The 13949-nt window shown below is 29.1% G+C and overlaps 2 long non-coding RNA genes and 1 other non-coding gene across 3 annotated transcripts; all 3 read right to left on the bottom strand.

The window, feature by feature from the left end:
• Positions 1 to 1460: 1460 nt before the first annotated feature.
• Positions 1461 to 2521, bottom strand: LOC106799127 (uncharacterized). Its single transcript, XR_001388878.2, has 2 exons — positions 2421 to 2521; positions 1461 to 1897 (listed from the first exon to the last, which is right to left on the bottom strand). It is a non-coding gene; the product is annotated as an uncharacterized lncRNA (long non-coding RNA).
• Positions 2522 to 9899: 7378 nt separating this feature from the next.
• On the bottom strand, positions 9900 to 11729 carry LOC121175039 (uncharacterized). The gene is made up of 2 exons (XR_005891940.1): positions 11254 to 11729; positions 9900 to 10163 (listed from the first exon to the last, which is right to left on the bottom strand). It is a non-coding gene; the product is annotated as an uncharacterized lncRNA (long non-coding RNA).
• Positions 11412 to 11517, bottom strand: MIR156W (microRNA MIR156w). The gene has a single exon (NR_126707.1). It is a non-coding gene; the product is annotated as a microRNA MIR156w (primary transcript).
• Positions 11730 to 13949: the final 2220 nt, after the last annotated feature.

Genomic DNA, 13949 nt, shown 5'->3' with positions numbered 1-13949 from the left:
TATGACATGTTAGGTTTGTGCAAACATAAGAATTCCTCCAACTATACCATAGAGAGGGCAAGAAGCAACCAGTGTACTCCAAATCATGGATCACCGGGCTTAATTTCAGAAAAACAAAATAAGAAGAGCAAAAAGAGAACGAATGAAAGAAAAAGAGATACAACATACATTGCTTCGGGCAAAATTTTCAACATTCTTGAAGACGTTCTATGGACAGATCAACCGCACTTAATGACCGTGTAAAATTTGATTTGAAACTTTAATTGCGTTTATTTGACTCATATATGGTGCTTTTTTACACTGTATATATGTAGCGAGCAACAGCAATCATAGCATAAAAAAATGAGTTATAGCTTGTGGAACAAGAGGAACATACTTTGACACAGTCAAGCATTGTTGGTCTCATTGTAGAAACTAGAAAGCCGTTCGCTTTCTTGGCAATTTTATTCTATTCCTTACCAAGTAACCATTTTACATAGATTTTATTAATTAAATTACATATATAAATAATGTATGTATATATGGATGTTATCATTAAATATTATCTTGATATATTAATACAAAGTTCTCAAGAACAAATATAATAGTTTAACCTAAAATTATCATAGTAATTAATAAGTTATTTGTTATATTTTAATTTTAGATACCTAATGTCTTAGGACACTAGTTAATGAATATTGGATATGATTAAATACTTATAGGATTAATGATTAATCAAGAAGGAATCAACTCTAGGTAATAAGTATAAGCTTTATGATAGAATTAAGACATTATATTGGTCAAGACAATAAATGTGTTAGCTTATTAGAACTTGACAATAATATTGTACTCTAAGTTAACCTTGAGCTATAAACGATGTAAGAAGATATTACATTATTCTTCTATTGGTTATTGAAGGCATTTCATGTTATCCAAACATTAGAAGTGTTGTTAGACGCTGACCTTGATTAGTAAATTAATTTACTATCGGAGTGAACCTACGTGATTACACACAAACGAGTGGTAAAAGAAAATAATTTATTTGATAATTAAATTAGAGAATTTAATTTAATCAAATAAATATTTTAGTGAAATAATATTACTTTTTTGCTAGCACAAAAAATATAATTAATATAAAAATGAAAAGTATTATTTTATAAATGTGAAAAATTATCCATAAAATAAGAATAATATTCTATTGTTACATATCAAGAATGTGATTAATTATAATAATTAATTATGTGATTTATGAATTATCTTTGTCTTATAGCACGAATTTCTTACAACAAAATATCAGATAATTTTTTATTTTATAAAAATAAAGAGACATAAAATTATTTTAAATATTTTATTTTGTTTGAAAAATGACTCAAATTTATATCTCTTAAATATTATAAATAAGACAAAATACACCAGATGCCAATTTTAAACCTAAAAAGTAAGAGAGAATTTATTCTTTAAAGTTCTACTCGATGAAAGAGTTGATAACAACATATATCACTCTCAATAAATATAAAATCTTCACACACTATTGAAGAAAATTTTTACTAATTCAATAAAGTTACACAAACTTATTCAATAAATCAAAATACTTTTATATAACTATCACCTCTATCACTTGCCAAATTAGCATTGAAGTATGCAGAACTCACCAAGAAGGACAGGCCAAACCCTGTAACAGTTGTCATGCCAGAGCTTAACAGGTTAAGCGAACTTGAATTGACTTTGAACAATGATCATGCTTTTCTTAGTTGTGATAATACGATCACACGCCCTCCCACACGCCCTCCCACACCTACAAGAAGTCAATACTCTGACTCAGACGCGCTATGGGATCTAGCAATCTTGGTTCGTGTACGGACTTACTCATCATGAAGAAAACAATCATCATGTAATCCATGCAATTCAAATTATTCAACTGAAAGGAGTCAAAATCAAGCCATCAATACATGGTTTCTAGAATACTTTCCAATTGGAAATATTTTTTCTTCCTAACAATTGTAATTATTGATATGATTTTGAGCAACTTAGGAGCTAATATCCAAGGATGGTGCTGGGGAATTTAAAGCTACCCCAAGAAAGGAATATCGCAGCTGTTAAAGATTGAAGATGACAGACTAAGAGCATCAAGATTCAGAAAACGAATCCATGAAGCAAAAAGAAATAAAAAATGAAGCAGGTCAATTGTGTAAATTCTCTATAAATTTCCTTTCACAAACAATGATGTGCAGGAAGTTCATTCATGTGTTGTCATAATGTCACACCTTACATCATACTCAACTTTATAAGAATTTGCAAACTTTAAGTGAAAAGGAAGCTTAGAATTTCCTCTTGCAAAGAAAAGTATAAGAAGATCAACATAAATAGATGAATTATACATGGAGCTTGGTATAAGAAAAAGAGAGAGATAGCTAAAGAAGCATTGCTTTGGATTCCCTTACCATGCAAATGAAAAGAAGCAAATCACATTGTCCAAAGTCCTTACAACAATGATATAATAAGATTTTTGTCGCTTCGGCTGGTGTATTTTTGTCATTATCCTGTGGTAATGAGTTATGACTTATGGATCCCCTTAACTCTTGTTATATTCATGATATCTAAATGAGAAAATGATTAAAATAGTAACTACAAATGACCAAATGTAACAAGGAGGTCCAATAGGCGGCAAATATGAAGCCAAATTAAAATTGGTTGAATTTTTTAGCAGGCATGATTTCTTTGCGGTGGTGGATTCAGAAAATTGTGGACTTCAGACTTTATGATTTTATCATGATGTCGTGTCCCTGTTTGTCAACAGATTAAAATATAAAAAAAAGAGTAATTATTTTGAGTTTAGTTTCAATGTAATATCAATATACAACTAATATTTCATTTCATTTTTTCTTATGTTTTTATATAAGTCGGATCCATTTTGTCATTTTAAGCAACCAGTTCTTATATTTTGGCAGAAAAAAGTGAGTATTCTGATGGTAAAACACTTAATTGAACGTTACTTACCATTAAGAAAATTGGAGCATGCACACTTTTTGGATAATGATTAAAGAATTAAAAGTAAAAAATTTGCTATAAGAAAATATTATATATTAATTAATATCTCTCTTGTGATTTTTAATATAAAAAAATATTTACTAATTTATTAATTAGTGTTGTTACAACATTCGTGAAGAAGACTTAGTCTATGAAAAACACTAATAAAGTGTCTTTAAAATATACACTAAAGAATTAAAAACAATTTTCTTTTATGAGAAAGTATTATAAATGCACCTCTGCAATGGTTTTCATCAAACCCTCAAAAAAAAGATTTAATAAATTATCTTTATTTGTTAATTTCTAACGAATTCATTAAGGACACTTAATAGTGAAACCGTACCTTACTACCTTATGAAAAATGTTAGTGACAAGTATTTTTTTCCTAGAGTACTAGTCAAAGAATTAAAATGAATTTTTTTTATAAAAATAAAAAACTTTTAATGCACCTACATCATATTCTTTGTTTTAATACAAGATATTGTCTAATTTATCCCAAGGAAAAAAATAGCACCAGATTGTTTTAACTCCATTAATTTGGGATAAGTTGGACAAGTCCTTAAATACATTTAGGCATGTAAGATTCTGAAATCAAGCTTCCATGAAAAACAACATTCGCACTACAGGAAGTAGCCAGCTGGTCCTCACCTTTGTTAGTTCCACAAAAGTTGCTCTGGTTTCCACATCACAAAATTCACTACTAGTATACTTAGGCCATGAACACACCTTCTGGGTTTCTCCGAGCTCCTCCTACTTCAGTCCAAATGAATGACACCAAGTTTATCAAAAGCTTGTTTTTATGGATCTTAAAAGCTTGGTTCATGGGGCTGGTTCTGTTTGCCACGGTGACATCATCGGAGTACAAGGCAGAAGATCCTTCAAGTGGTCTTTTCTGCATCAGCGATTGTGCCACGTGTCCTGTAATTTGTTCACCCCCCCCCCCCTCCAATGCTAATAACACCACCACATCCTCCAACTTCACCTTCAGCTCCACATTCTCCACCACTATCTTATTTGTCACCGCCTCCTCCGAAGTCACAATTACCACCACCACCTTTCAAGTCCTACAACACGCCACCTTCAGGCTTGGCACGGCCACAACCTACGGTAATCTCTGCGCCGCATGACTTTGCCTATCCCTATTACTATTTTTACGCTTCCGGTGCTTCTTCTCTCTCAATTCATGCACCCTTTTTTGGTCTTGTTATTCTTCTTCATTGGGTATTCTATTGTTGGTGAAATGTGTTATTTGAGAAAAAAACAGGACTTCTCGTGTGGAGTGTTTGTGTTTCCACCCTTGCGATTATTTTGTGGCAAAAAAATTGCGTTACAACGGCTTGCATCATTGCCTGTGAAATATGTAGGCTATGCTTGTTTTCTGTTTTTTAAAAACAGTTTTCTGTTTCTAAAAATTCAAAAACTTGTTTGATGAATGAAAGCCAAGAAAAAGGTTGGACGCCACTTTTATTTGTACTGACATGCAGACTGGTACTTGACAAAACTCCTGCGACAGTATTGTTGCATGGCAATTAAACTATACATATTTTTTCTAGCGGCAACAGTATTGTCTCTGCATTCACTTCTCATTGTTAAATTACAAATAGTTTTCAAAACATATTAAATTTTATATTAGAAATTGAGTGACAAACACTGCAAAATTGTCTTTCAAAACAGTTTTTAAAATAAAAATCTGAGTAGAGAAACAAACATGCCCTTATTAACAAAAACGTAATGCATGGTAGTACATACAGGGTTGATGGAATATGCACAACTTCACATTGAAGGAAAACACATGGTATTAATATCAAGTTTAATGAAAACGTCGTGTTCAATATAGGAAATGAAATTACTATGAAATTCTATTGTTTTTTTGTAGAGAAGGAAAAAAAGGGGGAGAAAATACATGTAAAAGGTTCAGGGAATAATGAAGATGAATTACAAATTAGAGTTTAAAGAATAATCAAAGATGGGTGCAAAAGTAAGCTTTAAAGAATAATGAAGGTGGAGGGTGCAAAAATAAGGTTTAAAGAATAATGAACGTATATACAAAAGGATATTTTTTATAATGAAAAATATATAAGAAAAGAGAGAGAGAGAGGTATACTTAGTCAATTGAAGGGCAAGTAGCAGAAGCCTTTTTTTTTTGTCTTTATTTTTTCCCTGATTTTTCACTTTTATTATCTTTTTTGAGATATACTGCTTTGGACTCATTCAAATATTTTTTGCTTTTGCTAAGGCCCAAATTACATATGAATAAAAAAATAATTAAATTTAAACAATTAAACCATTACAATTATTTTGAGTTAAACCATTAAATTTCTTTACAAAAAAAAAACCATTAAATTCAAAACTAAAAGCTAAAACAAAACAAAATGGTATCCACAATTGTTACAACTTTTAACTTATATAAAATGTACAATTAATGAGTTACGAGTAAAAAATTAAATTAGTAATTAAATACTCAATGAACAATAAAGTAATTCAGTACAAAATGAAACTTTCTAGTAGAATTAATGTTTTCCGGTAGAATCAAGAACAATATCTAGCATTGCATTCGGCTTCACAATAAAGATCTAAAAATTGGCTGATACTCAACATTATCCATATTAATTAGATGTGTCATTTTGAGCCAAAGTCAAGGCTAGCTCAGATGTACTTAACTATAAATAAATTTAATTATTTTTGTCTTATTTAATGATACTTTTTTAATTAATTTAGATTTTATTTCTAATGATTCTTTTATTCTTGATTCAAGTTTCGCTGAAGGACACTGTACAAACAAAAACTTATTTGTTTAAATATGAATGATAAAATTAAATAATATTAATTAAATTTCTTAATTAGTACAAAAATTAACTAATTTTACTTATGAGTGTAGAGGTAATACATATGAATCACATAATTATATGGGCTCCAAAATATTTGATAATCTATTGGGCTGAGTTTTATTTTATATAAAAACCAAACCTATTAAGGGAATTTCTAGGAGCACCTAGTATTTTTACTCGAACACCTAGCAACACAATAAAAGGACTAAAATGTCCTTCACTTTTTCACGGATCGACGATTCATGAGATTTTTTTTACGGATTGGGAATCCATAGGCCCAATATGAAAATTAATGGTCCAAGGATTGAACTTGTGTCTCCTTCATTATTAATATAACGTTCAAACCAACTGAGCTAATTGACACATTATGTTATAAATAAATAGTGTTGTTATATATAATAGACCCAAAAATTATATAATGAGTTTTTCAATATATAAAATATATTTTTTAAATCTGTTTAAAATTTAGTAATTTTGTACTTTATAATGCAAAATCAACTATTAAAAATTAGTTTTTTTTATAAAAAAAAGCAATACCCATTAAATCTAATAATCAACTACTAATGGTGTGAATTATATTTGAAAGACATCTAAAATTTTAAAATATATATTGTTTGAAAATAAAGTAATACATTTTTACAAAAATATCTTTAATTTAGTATCAACTCTTAATTACTAATTTTTTAAAAATTGTTTACAAAATTTCTGAAACCCCACAAAAGTAGAGCCTTAACGACCTAGTTTATATACTATCATGATAGTAAAAAATTTTAAAAATTATTTTTTTAGAAATTTTTTATTCATTTAATTTATTTACAAAATTTAATAATTAAACAAATTTGATATTTAATTGAATGATTTATTTAGATGTTTATTATAATGATTAAAAATTAAATAAACATGATATTTAATTGAATGATGTATTTAGATGTTTTTTTTATAAAAATTGACAATTAAATAAATTTGATATTTTTTTACATATGCAAATACTTATTAAACCTATGATTTTTATTTATAATTTATATATGCAAATAAATAAATTATTAGATAAAAAATAATCACCACAAAATTTATTATGTAAATTTACATTTACATTAAATATAAATTAGAAATTTTAGTATTATATATAGCGAAACTATTTATTTATTACATAATATGTTTATTAGTTCAGTTGGTTTAAGTGTTCTATTAATAATGTAGAAGATATAAATTTGATCCTTGCCTGGACCATTAATTTTAAATTGTATTTTTGAAAAAAACATAAAAAAAATCTTATGGACCACGTATGAATTGGGAATCCATAAGTCCAATACGGATTGACAATCAGTATAAAAAAAATTCATAAAGATTGTTGATCCAAAAAACTCATACAGATCGTATGGATCGTCGATCCATGAAAAAGTGAAGGACATTTTAATCCTTTCACTGTGTTGCTGAGTGTCCCTAAAAATTCCCACCTATCAATCAACAAAGGTCTAAATGATTAAACCAATAAAATTCTAAATCTACGTGGGAAAGGTATGGATTTTAATTATCTTGTTATTGTTCATGTGTTTGTTTGTGTCATATGATATGTTCTCACCAAGAGTAACTCTTGGAGAAAGCTAATATAAAAAAAGATATTATAAGACTATTTTTTATCAAGTTGTTAATTATTAATTTTTTATTAATAAAAATAATTGAACTTATATTTTTTTTCTTATTTTTTATTATCAAATCTTATAATGACTTATTGTAAGGCTAATATATTTCAAAACAGTAACAGAATAACCACTAGAAAATTATATTTAATTATCTCCCCCACCCCACCCCACCCCTTTTCTTTTTGTTTTTAGCATGGCATGACTTAGTGGAGTGCAAGGAATTGAAGGAGGTAACATGTTATGCTAACGTTAATGGTGACATTTGTCCAATAAATTAACTGATTAAACCAGTCGAATCCACCTACTTTCATACATCTGAAGCCTCTCAAACAAGGACCACCCTAGCAACAGACTCCACCGAATCCGTCCCTCAAATTGAAGCCTTTAATTCAAATTTTTTTATTCTTGTCATAGAAAACCTAGAAAGAAGCCCTTAAAAAAAATGGTCATGGTCTATAACTCCGTATATCCGCAGCATTGTATATTCGCAACGGGTACAGATTACTGCATTTAGTATTTATCTTTACTGCGTGTGAAGGACTAATCTTTCAATGACAAGCATAAAATTGTTTTCCTTCAAATAATACTAAGTTTGATCTAATAAAGAAATGGATAAAACTTAGATTAAATATTCCTTATATTATTGTTGTTAGTTCTCGAATCAAAATAATGATGACATTTGAATTATTTTCTTTCTAATAGTATTAAATATATGTGCAATATGTTGAGGGTTTTTTTTCAAAAAAAATAATTACATATTTAATTTGAGAACTTGATGGTAATTATGTAGGAAATTAACCTGGCATAAGTTCTGCCTTGTATATTAATTCAAGTGATTCCTTTGAGCTTTTACTAACCAATTAGCAACTACATGTGTTATTTGTTTTATGTTGTTAGAGTTTAATGGACGTTTGCATTTGACTCAATGCATAAAAAAATTATCCTTTCACGTTTTCCCTCATAACGGTATGTCTTCCCAACAGGCATCCAAACACAACCTAAGGGATTGTGAAATCTTGGTGATTGTTCCTTATACTGTATCTAATCAAATATAATTCTACTTTAAAAAATATATATTTCTTCTTTTTTTGGGGTGATGGCAGGTGGGAGGGCGGGGCATGGATTGGGACCATTTGATGCATGCCTTCTTTCCATACTTTCCAATATAGAGAAATATATAATTTAATAGTTTTCTTTTATTTTATTTGTTTGTCTGCTTAGCAAAATCGTTAGAAAAGTTGGTTTAATAATTTGATTAAATTCTTGCCTAAGGTGAAAAGTGAAGCAGATAAGGTCAATATCAAAATATAGTAATCAATCAGATTTTTTAAAATTTAATGTATGCAGTTTTTAATCTGTTAACTATTTAGAAATAATTTTTATTAGAGCTTTTAAGCTTTAATATATAGTTATTATAGAAAGAGAATATATAGTTATTATAGAAAGAGAAAAAAGGTTATGAATGGTGTAAAATAATTTTATATTATCATCTAATCATAATCTATTATATATTATAAATTTATTAATTTTTACAATAATTATTTTAGAAATTATGATAACAGTAATTTGTAATTAAATAATAAGATAAAATATTAAACCACACACAACACATACAATTTGGCACTAAATGATAGTATGAATGAGTTTTATACAGTGATTGCATATATTACTTTTATTTTGTTTTTATAATTGGGGGAAATGATTATTTTCACAACAATTTCCTGGTATTTTATTAATAACCAACACAATAATTGTGAACATTGGCGGGAAGTTGGTTATTTAGATAACCAGCTTAATATCCGTGTAATGCACTATTAAATTTAAAGGGAACTTTTTTAAAATTATATAGAAAAATTATATTAATAATTACATTAATTTTTTATATGATTAAAAAATATAAAATCAATTTAAATATTCACAAAACATAATTTATTATAATTTAAAGATGATATATATTAATTAAATCTTCATTTGATTATTTTATTTCATTGTTTTTCAGTATCATTAAAACATCGGACTGCATGACGTGTAAATTTTGTACGCTATTTATATTTTTTTTTTCTTTTTCCTTTTGTTTAATGATTTTTGAAGCTTCCTTTCCTTGGAAAAGAAAGTTTATAAATTACTAGTATTTTGATAAGAGTGAAAAAAAATACAATAAAACATCAGAAGCTAGGCAAAGTTGATAATGTATACATCAACTGACACATCAAATCTTGATAAATCATGAGCTTGTTCTCCCCCTTTCATTTTCAATGAGTGATCTAGTGCGCAGATTAGTTATCGAGAATCGTTTTAATTTAATTAAGGGTTTCCATGGAATTCAAGTGTTTGAGGTATCACATGATAAATATTGTTCTCAAATTGATCCAGAGTAGTTAGATACGTACTCAATATATCCGACGGTGATCCCAAAATCCCCTACACAATTGGTATCAATCTGATGCCAATTAATTTATTATGAACAACTGCAACAAACATAGACGAAAACATTTATGCATCCATGTCATCTCATCAGTGTACACATTTCTTTCCCACGAGGATCTCTTCAAAGCACAAAGAAAATAGAACATCAGGTGCTTTCTGAGCTTCCCTTTAGAAGCACAAAGAAAATAGAACATCAATATTGATTCTGTATCGCACAGGTCAATATGTATCCATAGCATACCGGCAAGATTTTCAAAACCTGAAAGTGTGCAAACTTACAGTTTAACAAACTAGAGTGTATTGGCAGTTGAAATTAAACCTTATATCTCATAACCCTAGAGTGTATAGAATGCTTATTAGTGCTATTAGAACACTATAAGGAATTAAAGTAAAAAACTTTTTATTGAAAGACATAAAATTATACACTATTTATAAAAAAATTGTGATTTCCTATAATTTTTATATTAAACTCTCATTTTAATTTTTGAATCAATAAAATAAAGCATATTGGTTAGCACACTCATTTTTTTTAGCAAAAAAGAAAAAATTATCAGTGGGAGTAGAAAGGATACCCAACTGTTACATCAAATTAATTACTTTGTCCTGCAACTTTGATGAATCAAATAAAGCTAATGGATGTAACCAATTAGTATAAGAGATTAAGAGAAATTCATGCCAATTAATCTTTGCTTATTTCCGTGTCGATGCTCTAATTTTACATTTTTACTTAATTTCATCTTCTTTTCAATATCCAAAATATTCCTACTCAGATTGTCTGTTTACAAAAATAAATTAACTCAGTATAGCAGTTAAGTATATAATGAAAAAGCTCCAATCAGAATGCAATCTGTGATCTGAAAGATAATAAAATCGCTTAATTTGCTGATCCAATTGTATTCTTAACCGATTAACCTTGAAAATTTAAAAACCCTAAGGATTATATATATATAATTTAATCTATACCCGACCTGATTTTCCATTATCTCTTTTAAAGATGGATATATATATATATATATACCCAAAGCAATATCATCAAAGAAAAACCATGCTCCTTGACTGTCTGAATTGAATCAAAAGACGAGCTAGGTTTTCCAGATGCTATAATTAATTAATTAGCAAGACTCGGTCTCTTACTCATCATAAGTATATATGTTGACTGAGAATAACGTACAACATTGATCAAACAATTAGTGTTAGATAATTATAAATGTTAAAATAGATCTGCATCAAAGCACATGTCTGCCTCGGAGACAGGTGTTAAGCTTTTGATGAAGTAGCTAGGTACTGCAGGTCAGCATGCTAAGAAGATTGCAAGAACTAATTAAGAACAATCTGAAAAACGCACACACCTGTGATATGTATGAGATCGATTTGATGTGAATATTATTTTGCTTATAGTGAGGTCCCAAGCTGCTACTTAGGGTTAGTCCAAGCACCAAAAGGGAAAGCAAGAAAATAAATACAAAAAAAAAGTATATAAATAGAAAATGAAAAGGATTGAGAGATGGTGATGGGATGACAGATAGAGAGTAAGCACACATAGCTTCAAGCATGAATCGTCATCGTGCAAGAAAATACCATGTGTGCTCACTCTCTTCTGTCATCTCCCTTAGCCTTTAACCTTCTCAAAATAAATGAAAGTGTTGATATGTAGTTGAGTGGTTCTTCCCCTTAAATTCATTTCTGAAAGGGTTCAGAAGACTTATGAGGAGACAATCAATTTATAACCATGTTTCCTCTATATTTAACACAAAAGCTGTTTCATTTGATTTGAAATTTTGAATATATATGAAAGGAAGAAATAAGAAACTTGAGATGTTTGTGTGAAGAGGTGAAGGGAGATAAAGGGGTTTATATAGAGCCTGAAAGAGAATTTGCTTGCATCACGTATGTGAGGAATAAATGTGAGTTTATCTTCCACTGGCCATTCTCAAATATTTTAAACATTTTACAGAAGAGAAAAAAGAGAAAGCATAAAAAAGAAGCTAGTGTTGAAACTTTATCTTTATTATGATCTCTCCGGCCACCCATATGCAACTAGCCCAAAACCCATTTGGCCATTTATTCATTGTTGTTACCAACGCATCTTGTAATTCTAAATCTATTAACCCTCCAATCCTCGCTATTCAGCATCCCTTAATTGATGCCCTATCTTCAATTCTCTACATATGCATCTAGAAGAAATTAAAATTCTTGTGTTTTCAGTTAAAGATAAATCTTTTATTTTTTATCATAAGATGTCTACTGTGAGTGAGTGCTTATAAAAAATATAGAAGTATTTAAGCATCAAAAGTTAATCTATTACATCTTTTGTGTTAAATATATGAGGAGACAATCAATTTATAACCATGTTTCCTCTATATTTAACACAAAAGCTGTTTCATTTGATTTGAAATTTTCTTGTGAGTGAGTGAGTGCTTATAAAAATGTATATGTGTAAGGGATTGAGCAGAGTGGAGACAAAATTTATAGTCCTTATTGAAGGAGGAGGTGAAAGAATAGTTTTCATCTCATTTAGATGGGTGGATCTGAACCTGGTCTACGACATTCCCGATCTTAGAGATTATACATACATAAGCGTTTGATTTGAAGCAATTTCATATCGGTACAAAACTTTTCAATCAACAGTACTGCAATTTATTAAAACTAATTAAGCATATATATATATATATATATATATATATATATATATATATATATTCGCTTTTTAGATAACAATAATAATGTCTATATTGATTCTTGTAAATGAGAGAAAGTCGATCATTGAGATAGAATGGTTCCTGCTCTGAAATATCCCCATCAAAAACTAATTAAATGTAGTATTATTGTTGTCCATCTTTTAAGGAATATCCACGGTGCCCTTGTTTTTACACAATATGCTGCAGATCGAATTGAAGCCCAACACATGGAACTATAATGGTTCCTTTAACAAAAGAAGGAATTACGTTAAAGAACTAATTGGCCAGTTAGTGCTCAACATTGCCTCATACACACAAAAGGTAACACGAAGATCTAATGCCCCGCTAAAGCAGTTTAAAGTATATATGCTTTATGCCTTATTTTAGTTCATACATTATTGATGTCATTAACGTTTATGTTCGAAGCAATTGCAGCAAGTGTGTGATTTGAGTTTGAGGCACGTTATGCCTTTGACAATTCCCACATTATGTAATTAATATTATTATATGTATAAATTGTATATTAACCACTTTGATTGGTTCAGCTGTTTTGTCCCTGCTATTATATATGGATGCATCGCATATTGAACCTCGCGATTCGAGGGAGCTAAACCAATCATTTTTGCTGTGTAAATTTCTTGTGTTCTTGTTACAAAAACTCTATATTCTTGGACATATATATTGTGTCTCTGTTACATTCTCTAAAAAAATTCAAAAAAAAATTTTATAACAAAGAAAAAGCCAGAAGAAGAGGAAAAAAGTGTGTAATTAAATGGTTAATTTATAGAGATAAGAAAAAGGTAATGTTACAGAAATTATTTTTTAAATAATATAACTCAAATTATAAATTGGGTCTCACATAAATTGCTAAATAACTAATGGAAAATTTAAGTGCACAGTGGCAACACCCCCAAGAATGATGGTCATTATTGATTGCATATATAGATTGATGATTGATCACGCGCCAACCAGATCTTGAGTCAAAGGCTGTTTCACACCTTGTGGGCATGAAATACAGATCTTGAGGCCGGCCGTGACTACATACCAGCCTATATACTATATAAATTTAAGCCAACTATATAGTATAAAAAATCCACTATTTATTATACTTCCAATGATGATATGAACTATGAAGTGATGGGATATCACAAGGGGGAAACTTATATCTATATAGGGTTTCCCAATAAGGAAGGACCACGTAAGGTTTTCTAGAATTTAACCCTTTTTGGTGGAGTGAAGAGAATGGATAATGTTAGTACATGCTCGTTAATTCCAGGTGCTTCAACAAACATGAGGGAATGAGAAACCAAATATTTTGTGGATAAAGAAAGCCCACTTGCATATGATCTTCACCAACAACAATTATG

The sequence above is a fragment of the Glycine max genome, chromosome 6, assembly GCF_000004515.6.
Source record: "Glycine max cultivar Williams 82 chromosome 6, Glycine_max_v4.0, whole genome shotgun sequence".
Taxonomy (NCBI): domain Eukaryota; kingdom Viridiplantae; phylum Streptophyta; class Magnoliopsida; order Fabales; family Fabaceae; genus Glycine; species Glycine max.
This window is presented reverse-complemented; position numbering and strand designations above follow the sequence as displayed.